We start from the raw sequence: 12,644 nt of genomic DNA on the forward strand, positions 1-12,644 counted from the left end.
CCTGAACCTTTTAAAGTAGGACTCCACATTCATTACCAATAATGGCTTCAGACAGCCCTGACCCACCACAGAAAAGGGACTGTGGCAGAATCATTTGGAGTTTGCTAAAAGGCTCCCTAACATAATATCCATGTTAAGGAGCATGTCAACAGATACTTGTGTGCGACAGATAGCTCACAGTGGAAGTGGAGTAATATTGTACTAATGTGTACTAACACAATAACATTTTTGAAAGGAACTTTTTCCTGATTCCATGCTAGAGTGACAATGGTGATGATGATGATGATGATATTCAGCTCATTCTCTTTTAAAGCACGTGTAGTCAGACTGATCGGCTTGATTCTGCAGTTAACAGGTGTTGGCCACATAGGGACTGACGCGATCGCAGTGTTTTACTTGATCTGTCAATGTTCACAGTGAAATGAGCTCCACTCTTCAAGCAGTGGTTTACGTTTTGTGTTGATCGAATAGATGTCACCAGATAAAGAGTGATGGGAAATAAATCACGTTCTGGGTGGTGGTTCCACAAGACGATGCTTTCTTGTTCTAAAAATAGCAAATGCCAATACAGATAGAAATTTAACCCGAGATTTAATTTATTGTGTAAATCCACATGGCTTTTGGGGGGGCGATGTTACAAATTCTGTTAACAGGATGTAAACAATTTTTTCGTTACTGATACACCGGCCAATATATAAATAAATACAAATTGGCAATGATTCGTAAGCTGTGTTATCAAACCCTCATGACAATGAAATATAATGGCTTGATATTTCACAGTTAAACCAAAAACCATATTATCAATAACTATAAAGTTGCGGCGTATAGCTCAGCTGGTAGAGCCCGACCAGGCAGTGCCTCAACCCGCAGCTTCCCGGGTTCGGTCACTCTCTCTCTGTCCTCCTTTAACAGCTTGCTCTCTTTCTTATCAATTAAAGGGAATAAAAGCCCCAAAAATATACTTACAAATAAAGAATAATATTAACTATTAAGAAAAAGTACAAATTGAACTGTGTTTCAGGGTATTTTGAGGTTGTTTCATTTTGAAGCTCAGAAATTATGGCTGCATTTCAAATAATAACTAATATATTCTTTTCTAGTATGACTTTAATAGAGGAATATTTTTGTAAAGGTTGACATGGCCGACATTGGAATAGGTGAACAAAATGCTGTTTATTGGGTGTGGACTGTTAGCTTCTTGTACATTTCTCTAAAATGAGAAACTCAAGGCTTTGTCGCTTTATCCAATGTGAAGGTATCACAAATCCAGACCCTGCTGTCCTTGATCACAATAATAACATGTCAGGTGAAGTGTAATATTCAAATTACTCCCTCTGGTTCAATGTGAAACCAAAGGGCAGAGAGACGGCTTGACTGCAAACACATTCCCTTTTCAGATGGAAATAAAAAGTGCAATTGTCACAAGGAAACTTAACAGAACATCTGTGTTGAGCAATGTCAGGCTTACAGAATGACTCAATTCATACTCTGTAGCAAAGTTTGATTATTTTTCCTTGAGGAACTTGGTAGAATTTACTACACACTAACTGTCCCTCAGGCACCGAGAGAGAAACTCTTCTCTTCATCATTGGCTTGAAAATTGAATCAGTAACTATTGAGGCCCCTTTTTTGGATCTGATTCATTTCTGAGGCAAAATGTGAAGCTTTCAATGTGTTTAATGTGATAATCTGTGACTCAGTAACTCACATTTAGTGGCAATTGAAAAAAAATATTTTATTGAAGGGAGTGAGCATAACAAAAACATGCACAACAACCATCTCCATTCTCACCTTGTGTGAATACAATTTTTGGGAATTCTGTGAGTTTGTGACTCAGCTCATCAAGTCCCACATCTGTAGCAAAGGTAAAGGTAAAAATACATTGTCTGTGAATGTAACTTAAGTGTGTGTGTGTGTGTGTGTTTTTGTGTGTGTGTCAGCTAAGCAAATGTTTCAGCATAATTTGATTAATTAAACTAATTAATATGCGCAATATGCGTAAATGGAACAGAGGACAACTCATAAAACTAGCAGGGTGGGGTATACCTTTAAAAAATTAAAATAAGTTATGATGTACAGTACTTCACACAGTAATGTGTATCTGTATTGAGCACGTTGGTGTTAAAGGGATAGTTCACTAAAAATTGAAAATTCACTCATTATCTACTAACCCCTATGCTGATGGAGGAGTGGGCGAAGTGTTTGAGTCCACAAAACACTTCTGGAGTCTCAGACGTAAACTTTGTAGCAGCTGAATCCGATATAATTGAAGTAACTGATGACCGAGACAACCATAACATAAATGTAAACTGATATCTTCCTATGAGGTTCATTCACCGACCCTCGGACACGCCATCATGAAACTAAGTCCGCTAGCTTAGCCACTTCTGGTGGAGGCATGCTAGGTTCGTCTCGGTCACCAGTTACTTCAAATGTACCTTTCAGAAGTGAATCGGTGCAAACACGTTCTATCTTGCCATTGGGTTGTTGGCAACTTAGCAAATCAGTACAAAGTTCAAAGCGTTTATTATCATATGTGCTGTACAATGCTGTACGATTTAAATTTAAGAAAATCAAGGTAAAATATAGATATATACTATATGTACAATAGAATAGAATAATCAGTCAATACATTCACAGACTTTTCAGACCCCTTCAGCAATTTTTGTTACTTTCAAAATACCACTAAGCTACATATCTAGTGACTTTTTGGACGAACTTCTGCTACTTTCTGTAAAGTGAGTCATTCAATTGTTGCTTCACAAACGCATCTAGTGCATCTACCTTTCATACAGAGACCCTTATTTCAATGTTGAAACAGTGGTGGAGATTGGAAAATGCTAAGACGACTGCTGGGTAACACGTTGTCTTAATGGATTGTGTTTTCAGTCGCTATATTTCCTACCTCCTTTGTTGGACAGCAGAAACAAACATGAACATGAGACAAGCTTTATTGGTAATTATATTAAAACACTATGTGGGCTCACAGAGTACAAGAGAAGCAAAGATGAAGGACTGAAACTGGCTGACAATAGGCCGATAGCAAATACAACGCAATGACATGAAGTTCCTAATTGGCGCATTTCAGTTCCTGAACAGTTTTCGGCTTTGTCTTCAATTTTGCACATTGACCATATACGGTACAATCATATGAAGGGTTTGGGGCCGAAAACCAATTTCCAGTTAATATTTTGCTTAACTCTGGTGACAACACTCCTCCTACATGGCTTCCGCAGCATGTAACATTAGCCTACAGTTAGCTAGTAGCTAACTGCGTCAGCACGACAACAAAGTGGCTTAATGGATCATGAAAGGATTCCGTCACCGTGACCTGCAGCAAATGATCAAAACAAACGCCGGTTGGGAGACAATTGATGATGAATTTGGAGCTGGAGTATTTTGCTGCAATGAAACAGTTATTTATTCAATTCTTGTAGTTTTCATTTATTCAGTGATTTTGTTCGGTAAATAAGAGTTTTGCAATTATTTATATTTGTATATTTAAGGTAAGTATATGTTCAACTCTTAACAGTTGACATGTTACATTTCATTTGCCTTAGCAATACAATAAGCAGTTTTTATTGTCAACTGACCTTTTGTGCTTTTTTAGGAAAAAGGTTCCGGCAGCGTTTAGTCATCGGTGCTGTTTTGATATATCGGATTTTGCACCAGTATCAGAAAACACCCAATGAAACAAACCCTTAGTCATTTACTATGTTTTGACCAAGTCTTGTTGTGTTGAACATAGACATTCACGATACTCAAAATAACACAAATATATATCAGAACAAGACAAGAACAAGTAAGTATGAAAGCCTGATCCTTTTAGTCTAGCATGTTATCAAGTACCCGAGTTTAAAGCCATTGATGTTCAGTCCACATCAGTTCAGCCTTTTTCCTGAGTGTCTGGAAAGTTGAGAGGAGGGTCTCGCTCCCTCACAGGCCAGATTGACCTGCTTTTTGTCCAGACAACAGTGAGAAGGGTCACAGCGCTCTCGCTCTCATCGGTGTCTTGCATTCGAGTCTCATGCATGTGTCGAAGTAGTTCACTCAATGCACTTGTGGTAGTAGTGTCAGGAATATTGGATTTCCTCCTCCATGTTGGTTTTCCATTTGCACTATACATAAATGTCATTGGCTTCTAGCAAATCCTCTCATTGTAGATTTGTGTGTGAATAATAATTTAATGTTAACACTAAGGGGTTGGACATATAAATAAAAGCAAGTGGCCAAGTTAAACACATCCGTCAACAGTTCTATGGCTTTGCTCTCGCATGTTTGTGTAATATATTCCTGTTTGCTGGACAAACCGAGGCTCTCGAGCATGCGCCTTCCATTCTCCCCTTCCCCTACTTTTATTTTTGTCAGTGAATAATCATTAAAAGCGAGGTCATTTTGATCTTCTGCCTCAATAGGCCTCAATTAAATATTCATTCATTCTGATGTGGCCTCTTCAGCAGCTTCTTTGGTATGTGTGTTAAAGAGACAAAAGGCTGTGCTTTTGATTGCACAAGCTTGGGCTTTTTCAAAGAGATCGGGCGCCATTATACAGAGTTAAACAATCTTTTCCACCAATCAACCGAGTTGTTGGTAAAAATGTGTACTTTGGTTCGGATTAGTGATTTTGTCCTTGAATGTTGAAACAAAAACAATTAATTCAGTTTGCAGAGCTTAATCTAGCTGCGAATCCGAGGCTTGTATTTCATGTTTCCTGCCGCGCCGCTTCATCTCGAATCGAGCTGCAGCTACGCCCCATTTAGTTTCCGCCTGACAAGAATGTAACCTGTGTTTATTTAATCAAATATGGTAACATTCAATTACATGTACGAGCAGCAAGATATTTGGACAACTTGCCATGTGCATGATTGAAGGATATTTTTTGATCATTGCCACCTTTTGGCCATGTTAGCAATGTGGCAATCAGTGTCATTTATTCTTTTGAACCAACACTTTAGTGAATGGATTGACTCAAACTTTGGTTCAAATATTCATTGTCCACAGAAGATGAATCCCTGACTTTTATATCTATCACTACCAGCAGGTCAAATTTCTACAGTTCTTCATGAATACATCTAAAGCTAATTACTGAATTCCATCAGCCAGCCTCAACCCAGTATCCTAAAATTGCCACTGTACAAGAGATACAACTATTTTAATGTTGGTAACATCATTTCCAATAGCCTCAGTTTCTGTCCACCGAGACTTTAATGGAACACTAGAGTTTTCAATCTAAAACGGGGCCAAAAATTCAGTTTTGATGCTCAAAGAGTCCAGAGTAGAATGGACATCGGGTGCTAACGTAGAAAAAGTGTTGCATTATAAAACTATAACATATTAGTGTGGATGTGGCCTTTAACTGACCTAGTAGGAAGATCATGGTTGTGACATTCACAGTGGCTCTGTTCTGTCAAAAGGACTCACATATGACTAATAATTGCACCATGTACTATACTATTTAATTTGTCCAAATTCTGAGGGTGAAATTAATGTTATGCTTTCAAAAAGGCTTTTTAAGGTCATTTTCCATAGAAATTTTTGTCTCCAAAGTATAGTCATGTTCTGTACATTTCATTTGTGTGAAGCACTTTGTAACCTCGTTTACATAAGTGCTATACAAATAAAGGTATTATTATTGATTTAGTTTATATGTACTGTCGTAAAAACACAAACCTATGTCCATTTAAGTAAAACATTGAATTATTCCCTTTTCTCAAAAGATGATACATCTTCTTTGAATTGGGAGTGTTCAGCCAGACGGTAGAAGACACATGACTTTAGAATTAGTCGCCATGGACACAAATAGAAATGCATCGTGATTTTTGATGATGCCAGGATGTTTTTTAGAGCAGAGCTGTTTTCACTGAAGTATGTGTGATAAATCTTACATTGGCAAATAATCAAATGAGAAAAATAAGAATACACAATAAGTATTCTGACAACAAAATATAAAGCAGTGGTCTAGAATTAAAACAAATGACAGTTTTCCCATTTTCTAATGCTGGTATCTTTGTAGCTCTTTGTTTTATCTGGTTTCTGTAAGTTGACAGTGACATATCAGTGTCATAGGTGTGCTATCAGGAAATTTAACTTGAGGACAGAAGGTAGAAGGATACAGGTAACGGGTCATTAGATTTAGCTCAAGACCCGGCGCCCAACACACACACGTTTTTTTCAACATTGTGAGAAAGGACATTTTTTTTAAACATTTTCATATATTTCTCAGAAAATCAGGTGTAATTCAGGGGGTTGGTATCGATGAGCATGTTTAATGTCATGGGGATCCAATCAAAAATCTGGATCTATCTATTAAATGTGTTTTTTTTTTAAACCAACCGCTGTATGTTAACAAATAGGGTTAGACACCTGTAACTACCACCAACTGAGAAACGTGTATGCCTAGCTGGAGCTATTACTGCAAAGTGATGGACAATAAAACTCTGTAAATGTTAAAATAAATGCCTCCAAAGTTTGGTAGATTGGAGTAAAACTAATATAAAGTAGTTTTCCTAACGCTGCGTTAATTTTACCACTGTTTATAAATCAAATATCATATATTTTCTAGAACCTCGTGCATTTAGCAACAAAATTCAGATTTATTCAGTTCACACTTATTGTAAAACATGCATCATGGCATATTTAGAAGTGCAGACCAGGAACATGATTGTACAGAGATGTCGTCTCACCTCATGCACACATACAGGGACAGGGCAGCCAGTGTTTCAGCGCAAATGTGAGTCCTCTGCTAAGTCTTATTATTCCTTTTCACTATATGGAACATATCTCCCGCGCCTGCGTTACATTTATCACTTGATTCAGCAAGTATCTGAAAGCGTTGTGGCTGAACAATGGGTCCAGGGAGGATTTGCACATGAATGATGTCTGTGAATGAGAGTGGGTTACAGAGGAAGGCTGTCTCTCCACAGTCGGGGCAGGAAGGTTTGCTCCCCTCTGCCCCCACTCCAAAGACCAGGTGAGATTCTCCGACACAAAGGGCCAAGTGAAAATCTGTTCAGCACGGACACCTAAAACCCTTATTATGGTGATGCGTGAGGGAGGATTTCACTGGGTGTGTATAAAAGCAGAGTTAGTCCCATCTACAGCTGGATACCATGTCTTTATGGATTGATGTCACATGTTCCACATGCTTTGATCCCTTAATAACAAGGCTATATTTGTGTAGTATAGAATCGCACAATGTGTTTTCACTTCTGTGTGGAACCAGGATAAAGCTTACAGCCTCTGTACTAAGGCCGCTCACAATGGGTTGTGTCTTATCTTCCTGAATCTTTCCCGCTGTGCAAAAACAGCAACAAATCTACTCCATAGTCTGAAACATGTACTTTATGTTTTCAACTTAGAATATGTAGCATTTTTCATGATGAGCATCAGATATATGTATTTGTCACAATAAGTATTCTGACAACAAAATATAAAGCAGTGGTCTAGAATTAAAACAAATGACAGTTTTCCCATTTTCTAATGCTGGTATCTTTGTAGCTCTTTGTTTTGTCTGGTTTCTGTAAGTTGACAGTGACATATCAGTGTCATAGGTGTGCTATCAGGAAATTTAACTTGAGGACAGAAGGTAGAAGGATACAGGTAATGGGTCATTAGATTTAGCTCAAGACCCGGCGCCCAACACACACACGTTTTTTTCAACATTGTGAGAAAGGACATTTTTTTTAAACATTTTCATATATTTCTCAGAAAATCAGGTGTAATTCAGGGGGTTGGTATCGATGAGCATGTTTAATGTCATGGGGATCCAATCAAAAATCTGGATTCTATCTATTAAATGTGGTTTTTTTTTAAACCAACTGCTGTATGTTAACAAATAGGGTTAGACACCTGTAACTACCACCAACTGAGAAACGTGTATGCCTAGCTGGAGCTATTACTGCAAAGTGATGGACAATAAAACTCTGTAAATGTTAAAATAAATGCCTCCAAAGTTTGGTAGATTGGAGTAAAACTAATATAAAGTAGTTTTCCTAACGCTGCGTTAATTATACCACTGTTTATAAATCAAATATCATATATTTTCTAGAACCTCGTGCATTTAGCAACAAAATTAGCAACAGATTTATTCAGTTCACACTTATTGTAAAACATGCATCATGGCATATTTAGAAGTGCAGACCAGGAACATGATTGTACAGAGATGTCGTCTCACCTCATGCACACATACAGGGACAGGGCAGCCAGTGTTTCAGCGCTTGTTGTGAAGAACCAGATCAGTTTTGACAGAGAAATTGTTGATTGCACAAAACTGATGCAGTTTTTTTGCTTTTCTCAGTTCTACTTATCATTTCTTCACAGCTTAATTGGCTTGTTTAGTTTGTGAAGTTGCTCATTTACAGAGAACCGAGTTCTCTTCGCAAGATAAGTTAAAGTCAGGAACCTACGATATTCTGCATTGTCACTGGGTTGAGACATTGTCACTTGGCGGTTGATACTTTGAAGATTACAATAGGAGTGATATATTTCCTCTTTACTGCACATTTTGATATGATTATTGTCAGTTTCAAAGAATACTTGAATAGTCTGTCTGCTACGTCAGCTTAAGAATAGTCTGAATACCTTCAGGCAGACAAAGCCAATTCCATGTTGGGCTGTGATTATATTGTTGTTAGTTTTTCCTTTGTTCTTTTGAAAAAAACATTTCAAATATGTGATTTACTGCATTAACTCAAATCATTCTTACCTGCCCAAAGGAAAAAACTAATGGTGTACGAGTTCAGGACAATCTGCTCCAAACATGACCAGTGTGTCCTAGTTTAGCTCCTGCATCTTGTCCATTTATGTGATCCTCAGGCTTGGGGGGGGGGGGGGGGCAATGAGGGCCAGCAATGCCGAGCCATAATGAAGAGACCCAAACTGGAGATGTGGTCATAGAGCTCCAAATCTAGATTGCCAGATTCCTGCCCGAGAACTTTCATATCACATTATAATTAACCACATTTAGGATGGAGAGCGGGAGAGCTATTCCCATGATTCTCTCTCTCTCTCTCTCTCTCCTTCTTTCTGTCACAAACTCTTCCTCCATCTCTCGCTGTCTCTATTTTGCAGTTGGGGTAATTAGTATGGGAAGATGGAAAGGCATCATATTCTACAAATTCCTATGAGATTGGCTTGCAAAAGCTGTTAAAGCCAAGTAGGCAAATTAGTATTCATGCAGGTTTTTCCTGTTGCAAGTCATTTTTCCCTGTGGGACCAAGTAGTAGATTGGGTAGACAGGCTATGCTCGTCCTTGATTATGTGAGCAGAATGCCACCACAGAGCCGGAGCCCAGCAGGAGAGAGAGAAAAAAACACATTCCTGAGACAGTAAATCAATTTCTGTGACCTGCTAAATGTAATTGACTACACTGTAATTCTTTAACCCTGAGTATGAGGCAGAAAACACATCCTGAGGTGGAATGATTACCGGCTATTATACAAATCCATGGTTTCTCTATCAGTTAATAACCATTTACAGCAAAATTATACATACGCCATGATTCAGTGGCAATAAACAATTGCTTTAATGCACTAGTCATGTCTTTATTTAGTCAATCAACTGGATCTCAGAAAATCACCCATTATTCAAAATGGGAAAATGGCTTGGTAAGGTTTTTTTTTTTTTTTGCTTTTAGATGCATGGACATTTGTATGTAAATTGGGATGTTAATATTTCAGCTTGTGCTGAATACTGGATATGGCCTTTAATGTTATGGTTCATACACCATAGGATTTACTGAGGACATTTGATGCTGTTACACCACATAAAAATGCTTTGGTGATTATGGATCCACATTACTGTGGCTGCAGAGCATTTGCACAGCATAACAAAGGTTATAGATATTTGATTAAATATTCATGTAATGACTTTGTTCGAAGGTAGATTATGCACCGTTCTGTTGTTGTTTATTATTTGAAAAACACATACTACATTCAATATGTACAACAATAATCTCCCGAACACGCGAACACAACATTGTATATCATGGCTTGGACGAGTCTGTACTTTGGTTTGCACAGTGTTTGAAACACGACTTCATTGGACAGCACATGTGCCCCTATGGCCACATCTTGACCCGTGCCAGCAGGCCCAGAACATGGGCTCTGACTTTGTCCAGATTAATTAGCAGTCCGTCCTCTTCAGTCCATTCCCCAGTTCCTATTAGACCCAGCTCAGCAATCTGGTGGAAGGTAATTTGGTGCTCCATGCACACAGGGCGCAGCATTGACACCTTATGCTTCATGATTGAAGGCAATCTCCTGGGGACAGCGCTCAATTTATTCATGGTGCGCTCTCCCACAGCCACTAGAGACGTGTCTGTGCCCGCCTGCCACACATCCACAGATTTCCTGCTCTGCATCTTTCCCCCGAATGCACAAATAATACTAAATGATCTGAGGGAGTTGCCGCTGTGTCTTGTCTTCCTATCCACGCGGGGACCCGGTGATCTCTTGGTCGCCTCTGCACCACACATCAGTCTCTGAAATGAAGACAATGCATAATGTCAGGCCGGTGGATGTTATTGCATTTACAAATCTTCACCCTCGCAAACCCCTTCCATTCTCCCTTTATCCCAGGGGAGAACACATGTTAGCAAACTTACCCACACACACACACACACACACACACAGCTGTGCATGGTGCGGCTGGGTCACAGGAAGTGGCATTAATGTAATTCCTTGTTGATGGCGGAAATCTGTTGATAATAGAGATGTTAGCAAAGGTGATCAAAGCAGATTAGCCCAAGACACAGCGGGGGGATTGTTTGGACTCCCCGTCATTAACACAGGCTGTTATCTGGGAGTCGGCACGCTCACGAGTCCTCGCTGGGGGAATACAGGGTCAGCCATTAGCATGGAGTTGAAATGCTAATGCTCGACTTGAATCAACAGACCCCTGACTGCCTGCCGCCCATCATTTACCGCTGAGGATTCAAAGCTGTTATTAGCCAGCGACACAAACAGGTGATCTGCGGCTCCGCTGAGCTTTCTGGGTATTTTTTGACAATTGACTTAAAACATTACCATAGAATGACCATATGTCGTGAGGCACATAACGCTGTGAAATAGGTGCACGGCTGAGGCAGAACATCGCATGTACGACCTTGTGTTCCATGTGACACGCTGCAATCTGAATCATCGGAGACATGACGGGCTGCGTGAGAGGCAGGCAGGTAAAAAACGCAGATCACAGTGTAGCCTTCGTATCTCTGAGAGCTTTACACGTCGCCTCAGCTCTCACAGTGATAAAAGGAAGTGTGAGCTGCAGGAACACACGGATGAGAGCCATCACTCCTGAGGCTGCAAACTTGTTTGGAGTTATTGTATCATCAGAGCAGAAGAGGCAGAACAAGTGCCCTCAAGTCTTGCACTGCTTGAGCGGGAAGAGGTATTTTGACAATTAGCCCTATGAATTTGGCTCCCTCGGCATCAAAACACGAGTGCTGTCAATATTTGCTGCACAATACACACACATGCAGAAATGTAGCAGATCTGAGCACTGGCTATGAGAACAGGGATGAAGGAAGAGTATGGCATCATTTATCTCTGTGTGTGTCTGTGTACATGGTCCTTGTAACAGGTGATTGGTTTACCAGAAGCCATATATCTAAGGAAAAGTGTGGAATTTGGAAAACAACAGATAGGGTATACAATTACAGATGAAATATAACAGTAATAAAAAATAAACGAAAAACAGATAGAGAATGGAAATTTACCAGATTGCACAAACAATATACTCTCTGGAGGGTTGAGCCCTGCAATGGACAATCCTATACAATGAGATTATCAAAATAATTTTACCCGTCTTGAAACATATTTACCCATCCCACTTTCCACCATCTTCTCTTCCTGCTTGTCCTGCATTTTTTTCTCTACTAATCTTTATTATTTGTATTCTTACTTTTTTTAAATGTCCCTATGTCCTTTATTTTCTGAAATTATTACAAAATATGTAGACAATTGTATAAGTTCCTGAAACTCCAGTACAAATTTACTTTTTTATAATAGAGGAAAGTGAAACTCAACACAAAATTCATGAATCAATGTTGATTAAAGTCAAAGCCCGGTTTTCATAACAGAGGACTATACTTCTATGGCATGACGGATATGAATAACAAAATGAGCTACCATGGAAATCTATGAACCTTAGGGTATGTAAAAAAGTCCAACACCCAGGAAACGTGCACACCTAACTTTAAAAGCCCTTTGTCAGAAATGTATCAAGCAAATCTTTGATGTGAATGATGCCCGTCCAATGAGCTTCTTCATGGGTTGAACCATTTTGTAGTGATTTTCAGCCGTCTGCACTTTTCTGCCCATATCTGAAAATACTCAGCATGTCAGAAAAACTAATCATGGTTCCTCTGTGGTAAACGTATTGTAAATACCACTATATCATAGCTCACAGATTTACGTAGTTGTGGTTAACATTTCCATGGTAACAACGAGCTCCTCCAAGGATTGTGGGTAGTGTAGTACTTCTCTTTGACATTCTTATAATGCAGTTGACATCGTACAGACTTGTGGCTTCATCAGGAGCATCTAACCTCGTTTCACGATCTCATAGCTTGTGGCAGGTCTACCTTGGATTGTAATAATATTATGGCTGATAATCTAAATCTCTATTCAGATATTGAATTGGAT

This window comes from Limanda limanda, chromosome 12 (genome assembly GCF_963576545.1).
Source record: "Limanda limanda chromosome 12, fLimLim1.1, whole genome shotgun sequence".
NCBI lineage: Eukaryota > Metazoa > Chordata > Actinopteri > Pleuronectiformes > Pleuronectidae > Limanda > Limanda limanda.